Source organism: Sinocyclocheilus anshuiensis, unplaced genomic scaffold, assembly GCF_001515605.1.
Source record: "Sinocyclocheilus anshuiensis isolate Anshui unplaced genomic scaffold, SAMN03320099.WGS_v1.1 scaffold300, whole genome shotgun sequence".
Classification (NCBI taxonomy): Eukaryota; Metazoa; Chordata; class Actinopteri; order Cypriniformes; family Cyprinidae; genus Sinocyclocheilus; species Sinocyclocheilus anshuiensis.
Genome location: NW_015557379.1, coordinates 234948 through 250844, shown reverse-complemented (window position 1 = coordinate 250844; position 15897 = coordinate 234948).

Genomic DNA, 15897 nt, shown 5'->3' with positions numbered 1-15897 from the left:
GAACTGGGTTTGGGGGGGGGGGTAATTTGCATGTGAATAGAACCTCTATATAAGCCATAATGTTTCTTCTTGGCAAAATTAAAGTTTATTTTGTATTTTATTTGCATGAATGATCCTTATTGATAAATTGTTTGTATGTCTGTAATGTAAACCCAATTACTGCACAAACAAACTGAAACTGGCAGGATAATTACACACTTTGTATGCTCATAAATAACCTTTAAAACATCTTTGACAATTATCTCCCAATGTCCCAAGAGTCTGGCCTTATTTTTCTCATTCTTATATAACCGCATTCAGCATGAGCCTGTCTGTCTGTCTGTGTGTGTGTGTGTGTGTGTGTGTGTGTGTACCTGGTATTTATCACGTTATGGGACATTTTTTAGGTCCCCATGAGGAAACAAGCTTATAAATCATACAGAATTAGTTTTTTTTGAGAAAGTAAAACTGCACAAAGTTTCCTGTAAGGGGTAGGGTTGGTGTAGGCCAATAGCACATACAGTTTGTACAGTATAAAAACCATTACGCCTATGGAATGTCCCCATAAAACATGGAAACACAACATGTGTGTGTGTGTGTGTGTGTGGTCTTTCTCAGGGGTTAAAGGTCACAGACTCTATCATAAGGGAAGTTATTGAAGTTTTACCCATTTGAACTGTGAACAAAGCACCAGGTTTCTCCAGAGGGACTATCACTGCAGAAACTGCACTGTAATTCACTTCAGATAACAAGTATCCACCTAATGAGCCATAAATATTTGATTACTGTGAGCTGTACGATTAAAAACAACACGTTATATACGGATGAGAAGTCTAGGTAATGCATATTGAGTGTGTCAGTGTTACTTGTGCTTTTACACATTAGTTATGCTCTCCATTGAATCTAATTGCTGTCTGAGAAACAACTGAGATATTAAAAAGATCTCAACTGTTATTTTTCTTTCTTTTTGGATTAATGTTGCACATACTGTTAAGAAGCTATAGAGGGCGCTCACTATAACTGTATTAAAGCATTACATCAAGAGTGTCTCCTAATGTTTAAGATTCTGTCTCTGAAAACCCCTTATTGATCAACCACTATGAAATATTATAAGGAAGTGTTTTTGTGTCTAAGCTTCTGTGCAATATTCAATGCATGTTTATTTCTTATGATATTCATAAAATTAGTCACATTTGAACGTCCTGTATAGACTCATATCTAAGTGCATATACCTATTCTACTTGTATATAAGTGCTCACTGTACATATACAGTTTTAATATTCATATTTGCATTATTGTGTTTGTATTTTTTAATAAATGATGTTATTTTTCTCCAGTTCTGTGTCTGCTTATTGTAATTCTATAAAGACTGGAAGATTCTGTTACCAAATATTTGTACATGAGCCAGTAAAACTCTTGATTCTGATAAATATTAACTAAAATAAAATAAAATATAAAAATCTTAAACTTATTTTATTTCAGCCAAAGCTACATTTCTTATTTTCATTTAGCTTTTTCATTCATAACTAAATTAACTAAAAGTAAAACCGAAATCAATTTTAATAAAAATGATATAGACATATAAAAATAATAATTGCTACAATACAATTGCTAAAACATATAAAACATAACAAAAACTATAAAAATGAAAAACTAATTCAAAATATTACTAAAATCTCTAACAGTATCTCGATAATAAACACTGGTTACAGCCAGGGATCCCTTTGCCACGTCACCAAGGGAGCGAAATCAGAGGTGCTGGTTTTTTCAGACGCTTGCAGAAAAAGGCTTCCCAAAACAAAGTTACTGGGTTCATCTTTTTCACGTTTCCTTGGTTGGTAGATGCACCAGGGACCTGATTATAGCACTTAAAACCTGGAAAAGTCAGATATTCATGATATATCACCTTTAAACTTATTTGATTTCAGCCACTGCAACATTTCTCATTTTAATTTAGCTTAACTAAAATAACTAAAACTAAAGCTGAAATAGAAATGAATAAACAATAGACAAAAAACGAATAAAATGACAAAAAACACAATAACATTTCTAAAACTTTAGCTAAAATTAAAGTGAAAAAAGAACATATAAAAACGAAAAACACATTCAAAATATAAATAAAAACATTGACACTAGTTATAGCCCTGAATTACATTATGAAAACAGCCCCAATAAGACTTGTACCAAAAGCACAGGTCAGTATTAGTACTGTGTGTTGCACTGATAACCTCCGATTTGCATAAGTTTGATTACTCATAGTAATGCCTTAGCGTCATGAGCCATCAATGATCAGCAGCAGGTTTCTGTCAGGCTGCAGGTCTGTGTCCATCCTTCATCCTGCTAATGTCTCCACTGGCTGCATACGGCAAACAATCCATCAACGTCTGGATGCTGCTTGTTCAGAATGCTGTATCTAGAAACACGAGGACCAATGCAGACTTATATTTCATATCCTGCACCATAATGTGCTTACAGTCATTTTCTATGTATCAGATGTAATGACAACAGATTATCATGTTATAGTTTTAATGCATTTTTGTTGCATGTGTAAGAGCGCTACATTTTATCATAAATGCATCATATTATAAAAGTAGAAAGGTGTTTGAAGACAATCTGAACTATTTGAAAACAATGGCCAATTACCTAAAAACCAGAAAACTGTATAGGTAAGGATTTCAACCCTACCTAATGAAGGGGAACTTAACTATTACCAAAACAACAAAATTAATTAACCCTCATGTTGTGTTTCAAACATTTTCCTCTTCCACCCCCCAAGATATGATAATATCATTGCATTGGACTGAAACTTACTGACGTTTCTCAGGATATAACTTAAAAAAAATATATATAATAATAATAATAATTAAAAACTTATTTACATTTTATTTGTACTATTTAATTTAATTTATTTATTTTTATTTTATTATTTTATTTATTTATTTTATTATTTCGTGTGTGTGTGTGTGTGTGTGTGTGTGTTTGTGTGTGTGTTTTTTCCCCCCACTTTGTTACACTTTTGGTAATTCCAATCAAAAATGAATATTTGGTGTTCCCGGTCAAAAATTACCAACCTTTTAAAAAGTGCTTATAAAATTCTTGTTATGCGATAATATTACCAAATTTTGGATTCAATCTTTTTGTCAACTTGTTTTTATTTCAGTTACCACAAGTTTTGTATTTCTCTTAGGAGCTGACTGATCGTAGGCTTCTCTGATATATCATCATAAACATCTTAAATTATTAAAGGCCTACCTTTCATTGTTCCGTGTTTTGTGTGTGTTTTGCTTCCCATGTGTTTCCATGCCCTTATTTGGTTTTACTGTTCCTGCTCCTTGATTGTTTCCCATTTGTTTCCAGCTGTGTTTTCCCTCATGTTATTATGTTTCATTAGTTCCAGGTGTTTCTCATCATGTCTTGTGTATTTAAAGTGTTCCTAGTTCTTAGCTCTTGGTCCGGTATTGTATATGTCTATCTCCTTTGCTTCCTTGTTGATGTACTCCTGGTCTCCTCGTTCCTCGCTCCCTCACAGTAGCCAACGTGACACTCATATTATTATCTTATATTTGTTTAATATTAAAGCAATCAGTAAGGTGACTCCAACATTTGCTCTGTTGTCTTTTATTGCACAGGCAAGTAACTACAGATAGAAAATTTGAAGGAAAGCATGAAAAATGGGATCGAAACAAGTCACAAGCCAGCCTCAAACTCAGCACACTGTACTTCATGTCATGTACATGTTCATTACCAGCTGCATATCAACATGTCAGCTTTTCTTAGTCTTCTCTCTGTCCTTCTGTTTGACCTCTTTACATTCAAAAAATGAAAACACAGTGCAAAATAACATCAATCTTCATGTAACCGCAGGGCATCCAACGGACTGATCCGTTCTATCAGTCATGTCCTGTTTAAGGTTCATCAAATCATATTCCTGCAGATTAGTGTCAGAAACCTGTTAAATTCAGCATTAATACAAAGGTAAGAAAGCATCATGGGCATTATCTAAATACAGTGTCTGCATAACATCCAGTCAGCGAGGAGGTGTAGTAAGATTGCATACAATATCGTCAAAACATTTGTTATATATATATATTACAATTAAAAAAAATAATAATAATTTAATTGCCCAAAGTATATGTACAGTGTAAATTCAATACTCTTTTATTATCCCATGCAGCCACAGTCTAGCCATGATGCATTTGTGCAAACTGTAATTGAACTACAGTGATATGATGTGATTTAAGCAGTAAATCCAGCAGCATCAGATTTCCAAACGCTCATGACAGACGTCAGCGGCTGCATCGTTTGCATAAAGCTGAATATTAGTGCACTTGTCTTGACATTCTCACCACACCATCCCACAATCCCCAGCGCGAGCCGCCCATAGAAAATGAATGGGAAGCGTCTGCTCGTCTCCACAGCAGTGGACACGTGTCGTTAGCCCGTTCCTTATCTGGAAGCAGAAACTGTTTCATTTCTTTCTCCCTTTTTAAAAAAGATTCCGCGTGTGTCCTCAAGGAAATGGCCTTTAACATTATTCATTGTTTTCATCACCTTCTCTTCTGCGCCCATGAAATATTCATCCGATACCGAGTGTCAGTCAGAGCGGGGGAAATCTATTTTAAAATGTAGTTTATAATATGCTGCATTTTATTGATTTAAACATGTAGTTTAAATGTTGCCAGTTTTTGGTTTTAAAAAATGTCATTTATAACATGCTACAGTTTATTATTTAAAACTGTATTTTATAATATGCTGCAGTTTATTGATTTTAAAATCTAGTTTATAATATGTTGCAGTTTATTGACTAAAATCTAGTTTATAATATGTTGCCGTTTATTAATTTAAAACTGTAGTTTATCATATGTTGCAGTTTATTGATTTTAAAATCTAGTTTATAATACGTTGCAATTTATTTATTTAAAACTGTTGCAGTGTTGCAGTTTATTGATAGTAAAATCTATGTTATAAATTGAATTAAATTCAAAAACTAAAAGGAAACTTGCCTAAATTTCATTTTTACTGTAAAAATGTGTATTTATTTATTTGCTTGTTTGTAAATCAAACAAATATTATTAGAGTACTTTCACAAGAAAACACAATTTCTAGTGTTTGTAGTCTTTCTGCTACAAATTTCATGTTTCGTGCAATGTGTTAACTGTTTTTTTTTGTAATAATTTGTGAAATTTACAAGCAATTTCTGAGTGAAAATTGTTTCAAAGTATAGTTGTTAGTATTCTGATTTAGCTTTTATTTGAATATTTGAATTTTTCATTTTAATTTTGTTTTAGGTTTTAGTCATTTTTATGTGCTTTTGTAATTTTTTATTAAACATTTTTGTCATTTCCTTTTAACTTTATTTTATTCTTTTATTTATTTTTGTTTTAATAATTTTTGTACTTCAACTTCTTTCAGTTATAAGGCCACATTTTTAAGTTTTGTTTTTTAAAGTTAAGTTTTTCATCTAATATTTATTTTTTATTTTATTTCAGCTTTATTACAATGATCTTATAAATATCTAATTTTAGTTTTCGAGGTAATGGTGGAGTTTCTGTATGTTTGAATAAACGGCAGATACTCTCTCGGCTAAAGTCTCCATGCAAAAGTGATCCATGCTCTCCGCTGGCTTCTCAACCTCTAATTTTACACAGAATATCTTTAAACACCCACACACACTCTTCTCAGGCCTGGCTCGTAGCTAGCATTAGCATTTTCCCTCCATTGAGTCAGAGATGTGCGGGAGACTCTAGAGGACAGGAGAGATGCATGATGGAGTTTCGTCTTCACCCTCCGCAACCCATCCGGCCCTCACCGACACACAACTACATCACACATTCAGACTAATACTGTCTCCTCACGCATCTGCAGTGCATGAAAACATTTTAGTCTGGCATACTAGAGCACTGGACTTGACTATAAAAGGCTCTTAATCTGAACAGGATACCGAACCGGACCTAAAATGCTTTAAAAAAAAATGGGTTGTTAGGGAAGTGCTTAACCTTCAGAAAATGTTGAAGTTTGCAATGTTTGTCCAAATACAGATCAAACATGAGAAAATAATAATTTGTCTTCCTGTCAGATGCATGTAGAAAGCGTTCACATAATGTTATGGTCATTAAAATATTAGCATTGAAAATGAGAATTGATTATCAATATATCAGATAAATAAAATAAAATAACTAACTAAATTAAAAAAAACATATAATATAAATATATAAATATAAATGTAATTCATTATATAAGTTGGTGACCTTAAATTCTAATCATCTGAATAAAGTCTCCATTTACACAGGATTTGCTTCATGAGCTTGAGTTTTACGAAGATTAAAATGTCTAATCAGCTTCATCATTTATTTGTTTGTGTTGAATCATTGCACTGAGAGAAAGTAAGAAAAGACATTTAGAACATCAGACGTTTAGGTTATTGTAGGGAATATAAAAAAATAAAAAAAAAAGAGCAGAAAATATAATGTAAAATACAAAATAAATATTTTATATTAAAAACACATTGTAATAAAATTAATAAAATTATCATAAAAAATAACCTTACAATAACCTAATTAAACATTATAGGCCAACTAAATAAAAATACAATTTAAAATTACAATAATAAATAAAATATATAATGTAAAATAAAAATCTTAAAAACACAAAAAATTAAATAAAATTTAAAATTACAATAATAAATAAAATATATAATGTAAAATAAAAAAAAACAATAAATATAATACAGTATATATATATAATATTTAAATACAAAATAAGTATAACTTTTAATTAATTTTTATTTATGTGTATATTTTATTTAAATAAAATATATAAATAAATAAAGATTTATTAAAAATTAAGAAACACAAACAAACAAAATATTTCAAATACATTTGAATTTATCTTACCGTATCTTTTTTTAAGGATGTATTTTACTGGTAAAGACATAGATTAAGAATGTGATTTGGGAAAAGCATTGCACTGTTTGCATAACATACAAACAGTGAGGAAATAAGGCAGGTGCCACGAATCACTGCATTCAATACAGCCAATAAAGTTATCATAAATATACACAGTTTCAATTGGAAAAATGCTAACTTTCTTTCAAAATGCCCAAAGTATATAAACAGTGTACTTTCATTATACTTTTGTTAACCAGCCACAGTCTTTATTTTAAATCTGAATTAACTAGTGATATATAACCATGTGATTTAAGCACTATTTGTCTATTGTATAATTGCTGTCAATATATTTGCAGCGGTCAAAGCCTTTTGGTTGTAATATGGGGCAGTTGCATGGCAACACTATAGCAACACCATAAATAAACTCCTCTGCATCTCAACAAGTCCCTCTGAAAGATGCATGATGGGTCACGTTGACCACTAGCACGCTTGAATCACAGGCTGGATATACTGTTGCCTCAATTCACCCCGTCCTCTCACACACACACACACACACACACACCACACGCACACGCACACGCACACGCACACGCACACACTCACACTCACACTCACACTCACCAGCCATTACCATAATAAAAAGCCTTTTAGAGCTGACCTATGGCAGGCTCTCATGCATAATAAGGTGTTCAGGAAGAACAGAGCGGGTGAGATTTTCATACGCAAGAAGATATTTGCATTAGAGGAATAAAAACAAGCACACACTCTTGCCAAAGCTACTGTTATCTAAACCTTTCACAGCACAGCTCTTTTCCAGCAGTAGCATTAGATTGGAAGATTTATCCAGATTAATCACTGCTGTCCATGTGGAATAGATATATGTCTGTTTTATTTTCATATTTTAATTTCTTTCACACTGGTTCACACTTTCTGGGGACTTGATGCATGAAAACAATTATTGTGGTCATTTAAAAAAGGGCAACTTTTGACCCCATGATATAATGAAACAATGTGTGCTTTTCAAAATAATAAAAATGTATCGATTAAATCACAAACAACTTGGAAAATCGTGGAAATTAAGTGTTCAAAAGGAGTGGAAATACTGAGAGAAATAGATGAAAAGACCCTTTAGAAATTGTATTCAGCAGAATAGATAATTTCATTAAATTATTAGACAGTTTTTATTATTAATAAGAATATCAATTATTAATTGTCACTTGTTTGAAATGGTGATGATTACTTATTTAAGTATTAATTTATATATTTATTTATTTAGATTCTCTAGAAATTATACATATAGACAGAATAGATAATTACATAAAATAAATAAAAAATTAAACAGCATTGTAATTATTAGATTATAAGAATATAATTTATTAATTGTTACTTAATGATGACATAAGCTTTATAATTAAATTCAAATAATTTAATTAGACTGCATTCTATTTATTAAACAAAAAAAATATGCAATTTATTAATTTTAACTGGTTTATAATGGTGATTTTGATCTTTATAATTATTTGTTATTCACTAAAGAGATTCTCTATAAATTATCAGAAAAGATAATGACATTAAATGTTTAGATTATAAGAACCTAATTTATCTATTTCACTTGTTTATAATGGTGATTACAACCTTTATAGTTATTTATTATTCATTAAACAATACAACAGGTTATCTAGAAATTAATTACATTAAATTCAAATAATTTTATTAGGCTGCATTCTAATGATTATATTATATGAATATGTCTGAGACTATAATTTATAATAATATCTCATTTATTCAATTATTTTGTTAAACCTTTATTTAATCATTAGTAGCTTTATCTGTAGTCTGATTATTCAAGTTTGACGTTTGAAGTCACAGAACTCAATTCCACTACTTTTTCAATACTAGACCTAAACGTCATGCAGCATGTTTTCTCATTAAAGCATTAACACACACCGATCAATACCTGCTTTATGCTTCTCACCACCCACCGGTTTCAACTAGATGCCATCAATATTTTCAGCAGAGCGCTGAGACAGAAACTACACACCTCAAAAGTGCTGAAATAATGTACATGAGAGAAAAACGTCCATCTGCTTTTGATTAAACTCGACAGAACAACTACAACAACAGATGAAGGAGAATCTTAAGATCTACTGGAATGTAAGAAGTTTTTTTCACATACTGATCTGCAATTAAAAATCTTTCTCACACAGAACAACCTCCTGGACAGCCACCAATCTGGCTTCAGAAGTGGACATTCGACCGAGACTGCCTTGCTGCTTTTATTGTCCTCATTTGTAAGTCGCTTTGGATAAAAGCGTCTGCTAAATGACTAAATGTAAATGTAAACAGTCAGTCGCAATTGCAAGCTTTTGAGGACCTCAGTATCTGAGGGGTGTTCAAATGAGATGTTAAAATACTTTCTCCATTATTTAACATTCTGAGTCAACAATTGTGAAAAGTGTAACTGTGGCACTTTCAAGCATTTATCTGTTCGATTAAAAGGGACAGTGCAATCAAAAAAAGACAGTTTGCAATTTCAATTCAGCCTGAAGCTGCAGCATTAACATTTCTTTTCTTTTTTTGTTTATGGTAAATCTGTATTTCCTATTTTGTGTTTACTTTTATATTAAAGGAATAGTTCACCCAAAAAACAAACATTTGCTTTAAATGTACTCACCCTCAGGCCATCCAAGATGTTTGGAGAAAAGATCAGATTTGGAGAAATGTAGCATTGCATTACTTGCTCAGCAATGGATGCTCTGCAGTGAATGGGTGCCGTCAGAATGAGAGTCCAAACAGCTGATAAAAACATCACAATAATCCACACCACTCCAGTCCATCAGTTAACATCTACTGAAGCCAAAAGTTGCATGTTTGTAATCCATCATTAAGACCTTTTAAACTTCAAACCATTCCTTCCAGCTAAAATACAAGTCTACAATCCATAATAACACTTCTTCCAGTGACAAAGTCCATCTCCTTTTGTCTCTCACATCAAAATCCAGCCACATATTGGTTTAGAGCTGTTTTGGACTGTTTTGGCTTGTAAACAGTGTGTGATCTGTGCAGATTTCTCTCCTGATTCAGACCAGATTACTTTTTTTCACTGGATGAAGCATTATGAATTATGGACTCATATTTTAGCTGGAAGCAAACATCTTGATGGAGTTATTTCTTACAAACAGACAGCTTTTTGCTTCACAAAACATTAATTGATGGGCTGGAGTGATGTGGATTATTATTGTGATGTTTTTATCAGCTGTTTGGACTCTCATTCTGATGGCACCCATTCACTGCAGAGGATCCATTGCTGAGGAAGAGATGGAAGGATAAATTTCTCCAAACCTGATGAAGAAACAAACTCGTCTACATCTTGGATGGCCTGAGGGTGTGTAAATATTCAGCAGATTTTCATTTTGGGTGAACTGCTCCTTTAAAATAATGAGGGGGATAAACGAGGCAACACAAGAGCACAATATTCAGACACAAACATCACAGTAATGAACAAACACATCCATCACCATATACAGACTCTGCTGAAATGTTTGGCTTGATTAATGAGAATACTGCGATCCAAGATAATGTTTTAATTCCTGATATCACAGCAAGCTCTAAACAAGATATTCTTTCGAAAATGCAAACGCTGCAAAACTAGATAATGCAGCTCATGCAGATGCTAAAGTGTTTGTTCAGTGACTGCCAAGTTGTTTTTGTATTTGCTAGCTGGTTAATTACTAATCAAAAGACAAGAGCTCAACCCTAAATCTCTACCATATTCTGGTCTCTACCATATGCTAGATAAGATAATGAAGGTGAATTTTTAACTAACAGAAATCAACATATTCCTTCAGTTAATTGATTACATTAGGAACTGCAAGCATTTTTGTATTACAAGTTTTCTGAAATGTTATGTTTAAATATGCAAATGAGGAATTATCTAATTAAATATGCACTGATTTGCATACATTTCCAGAACAGAAATCTGAACACTGAATAAAGCCAGATTCAAAAATCTTGTTTCATTTTTTTGTTTTGACATATTAGAGTGAACAGGGGAGAATAAATGTCTTTAGGATTTTTTTTTAATAAAATGTTTTATAATATCAGGCAAATGTTATATGAACAAACCCTTCTGTAAAAACCTTCAGAATATACATATATGTATACATACAGTTGGAAAAAATCTGTAAAGTTTGGTGTATGTAAGTGCTGCTGAAGTGCATGAGAAAAAAAAACTCATTCTGAGAAAACAGCCTTTTATAATGGAAATCTACAGACACAAATAGATAAAGTACAGTACACTTAAAAGCGTATACTGAATGTTTTCTTTCCACTTGTCTGAAACAGAAGGTTATGGAAAGCCAAAGACGGCAAAATTGCAAAACTGACCAGTGCATGAAAAACAACGTTGTTGTTTTTTTGTCTGTAGTGCCTTAGAAAACAACACTAGCTAAACCTCTTGAATACTGTATGTACATGCATATAGTGATAATTGCATGTGTATAGGTTCTTTATGTTTGTGTATAAGGATAGTGCAATAAAATGTTTTGACTCTGTTGTCAGTCAAACAACAAACACTATAACTTGACTGCTGTTCTATTATGTGGAAAAACTGTCAGTAAATTAAATAAAACAAAGAGTTTGTTTTCATCAGTGACCAGGAATGAAAACTCTGCAGTGCTTGTGGTTGTTTATGTGCATCGGTACCTTGTGACAAATGCTGCTCGTTTTCAGTTGCCTGCGGCACAAAAGCCACATCATTCAAACCTCCTGCATTCTCAGCAATACGACACACAGATTTCATCCAGAAGAGCAGGAGCTGCTGCAGATGATCGAGAATGCAGGACAATTCTGGAAACACAAATCAAAAGTGTGAAAACACTCCTTCAAAGACATTACACACAATGACATACTATTTATCTATGATCTTCTGGTGTCCAGATACTGCATGGCTCATGTTCCTCCATTGTTTCAGCTGATTTGCCAATTGTGAGAGAGCTGTATTAAAGAACATACCTCCTGAATGAATATGTATTTAATTGAATTACTGTTGTGTAAAGTGTGGAGGCTGTAAACATTGTAACTGTAAACTGTAAACTGTAAACACTGTAAACGCTTCTTTCACAACCTTCTGTAGCTGTACCTGGTTCAGCCTCAGTGGAGTTTAAACTGGTTAATGTGTCATGTTTGCTACATTAATGCTCATTTGATTTAATTGTGGCTAATTAAATGAGCGGTTTATATCCAACAATACTTTATCAGCAAGAGATGAAGTCCATACTACACTGAAGCAGAGCAGGTTAGAGTAAAAAGAGTTGAATGTTGTGTAATAGCCATTCATTATTTTGTAGATCACACAGTCTGCATTATCTGAGAGATACACATATGCACATAATATGATGAAATGAAGCTGTAAAGCATTCTGTCACCTCCTTCTATACACAAATTAATTATTCTTGCTTTATGTAAAACTCTGGGTCTCTTCATCATGTACGTCAAGCACAGCAGTCATGCTTTGTGCATGCATGATTAAACCTATATCCTACTTGATATGCAATTGATTGATAGGCTTTTAAATTATCAAAATTTTGTTGAAAATCCTGTTGCACACAATCTCCTAAATGCCTTCTGTCATCTGATTGATAGTTTAGACTTTATTAGCCAGTAAAAGAGCTTTTAGTATAATTGTACAAACGGCTTTCTTAAAGGAATAGTTCACCCAAAAATTAAAATTCTGTCATCATTATAAATGATGACAGAATTTTCATTTTTTTCATTTTTGGGTGAACTATCCCTTTAAGCTTGTGCTTTACATGTCTTTTTGCTGTGAAATCTTTACTGATTTTTATAAAGTAAACATAAGAATACCTTTCATATTATTAGCAATATTTCAAGATGAACACTTACTGGACTGAAGCAGCTTAGGTTTACTTGATTATCCAGACATCATATTTTAGAAAAATCATGTAAAAATGTGAGTATCAAATATGATCATCAGGCTTTCGAGGAACGTTTATTTGTTCATCTCCCAATCATCATTGTATTGCATTGCATTATATGTTTTATACAGAGCTTTGATCATAAAACTAAGCATTTAAATATCATCTTACTAATACGTATTATTGTAAGATATAGAGTGACAACTTATTTTTATGTGCATTTTATTTAAAGGGGTCATGGGCAGGTAAGACACCAGTCCAGTCTGTGCTGAAACGCTACTGTCAATCAAACTATCGTGGGAGGGGCCTGTCTGTGTGAGGTCACACAGACAGGCATCTGATATCGTCTCGATTTGAGAAAGGGGAAAACATTTAATGAGATAAAAAAAAAAACACTGGGTGGATTTTTATCATTATAGGGTGGTTGTGTACACACACTGCCAACACACATTTCAGTTCAAACAACTTGTAAAAGTGCATGTAGCATCCTATGACCCCTTTAAGTAGTCTGCTCTACTGCTATAAAGATCTGATCTGAGATTACAAGCTATCAGAATGTCATCTTACTTTTTGGCCATATAAATAGCAGCATCTGCACAAAATATCATAATTTTATTCAGAGACCCAACCTGAGCAAAAATGAATATTGTTTTGTCCTTCATATTCTCACTATATCTTTCTATATGAGCCATGAAGCCCTGATGTATCAAATATGATGCTCATCAATAACACATCTACAAACATTTTTAGAATTATTATTATTATATAACAACTAATGGTTTAATAAAATGTATTTATTTATTTATTTATTTTCAGAATGTCGTTCAGGTTAAGACATATTGGCTGACTATTTGTATTTTAGGGGTCATGTCAACTATTGCATTTAATTTTTCTCTATGTGGCCTATACCAACTGCATTATTGTTAGCCAAGTTTTGCACTAAAAACATCATAAGGTCATCATAATTACTTTGCGTGACCTTTTTGAACTCTCTCCTGACCTTCGCAATTTAATGAATTAGCTTTTCTGCCTTTGAAACATCTAAATGTAAACAACATCTTTGTATGTGAAATGAGAAGCAGTGCTTACATGCTCCAGGTTCGCTTTTGGATCCAATATAGTTCACATTGTGACAGATTCATAAATAATTTAGTGCCACTTAAACAGTTCAGATCAGACTGAAATCATCAGGGATCTTGTTTAAAATAAACTTGAGCTGGTAGTATTTCCTCTGAAGGATCTGCAGAGACACATAAATGCACACCACATTTTACTCTTTCGCTCAAAATAATTATAGTACTGTAACATTTCAAACAAATAATGACTAGTCCCCAGTGGCTAGACAAACACATCACATCTGTTTAAGCTTATCTATGACAAACAAGAAGGGTGAGTGATGTTAACCTTTGACCTTTTCCCACACATGTTTAATGTCATCACTGGATCTGAAGGATTGTGTCTTCTGTCAGCATCACTCACTCTCATCTGTCAGTGACGGATGCGGCACAGTCTGTCTCTCAGTCCTCACTCAGCTGTGGAGGAGAATCTGTATGTGTAAAAGCATCTTTATTGCTTAAAATCCAATAAATGTTTCCAGAGTCTCCAAAAATAGCTTTTTTTATTGTACTTCCTTATAATTCCCAAGGCAAAACAAAAACAAGTTGAAGAAATAACTCTTCCTAATGCATCGACAAAATCACAGGCTGTGTCTACAAATGTGTTTCCCCTCATTCCAGTAAGAGGAAGATTTGTGTCAGTGTATGGAAATGAAAAGTCGTCCTATGTGCTGTCAAAAACAAAAAATATGGAGATTAAAAAACAGAAAGTGCCATGGAGAACACGAAGGGATGACACATCTGCATTCGGCTCATCTTCACTGGAGGGAAATGCCTTTCACAGAGGACTTATTTCCCAAATCACCTCAAATTAAAAGCAGCTTGTAGTTTGACAAGTTACAGCTGAAGTAAGTAGTCAGCTTCACTACGTTACGAACAAAAAAGTAGCAAACATAGCTGAAAACCGCATAGCAACACCCTAGCAGCCACAACAACTGCATAGCATTACCATAGCAAAGCAGCTGAAGTAACTAACAAAAACAGAAAGCAGCATCCCAGGAAACCACCAGAACAACCTAGAAACTGCCTAGCAACCACACCAAGCACCTTAGCATCTCCCTAGCAACCACCCTGAGCACCCTAGAAACTATATAGCAACACCCTAGCAAAGCAGTTGAAGTAAACATTTGGCTTCACTTCAGGTTACTAACAAAAAGTAGCAAACAGCATCCCAGGACATCTTAGCAATGCCTAAAAAGACACCCTAGGAACTTCTTACCAACCACCCAGTACACCACAGCAACTGAATAGCAACACCCTAATAACGCAGGTGAAGTAGTCAGCTTCACTACAAGTTACTAAAAACAACATCCCAGGTCTCCCTAGCAACCACATAGAACACCCTATTGACTACATAGCAATATCCTAGCAATGACCCAGAACACCATAGGAACCGTATTGCTACACCCTACTAACCACCCAGAATGCTATAGCAACTACATAGCAGCACCGTAGAAAAGCTACAGACTAAGTAAGTAGTCATCTTCACTACAAGTTACTAAAAAAGTAGCAAACAACATTCCAACCACCTAACAACCACTCAGAACATCCTATTGACCACATAGCAATACCATAGAAATGACCAGGAACACCCTAGCAACTGCATAGCAACACCCGGGAGACCACCCAGAACACTATAGCAACGGCATAGCAACACCCTAGCAACCACCCAGAACACTATAGCAACCGCATAGTAACCCCTTAGCAAAGCAGTTAAAGTAGTCACCTTCACTACAAATTACTAAAAGTTACTTAAAAGTAGCAAACAACATTTCAGGACACCCTAGCAACTGCACAGCAACACCCTAGCAACCTCCTAGCTACCACCCAGAACCCCCTAGCATCTGCCTAGCAACACCCTAGCAAAGCAGTTAAAGTACTCATCTTCACTACAAGTTACTAAAAGTAGCAAATAACTTTTCAGGACACCCTTGCAACTGCATAGCAACACTATATCAACCACCTAGCAACCACCCAGAA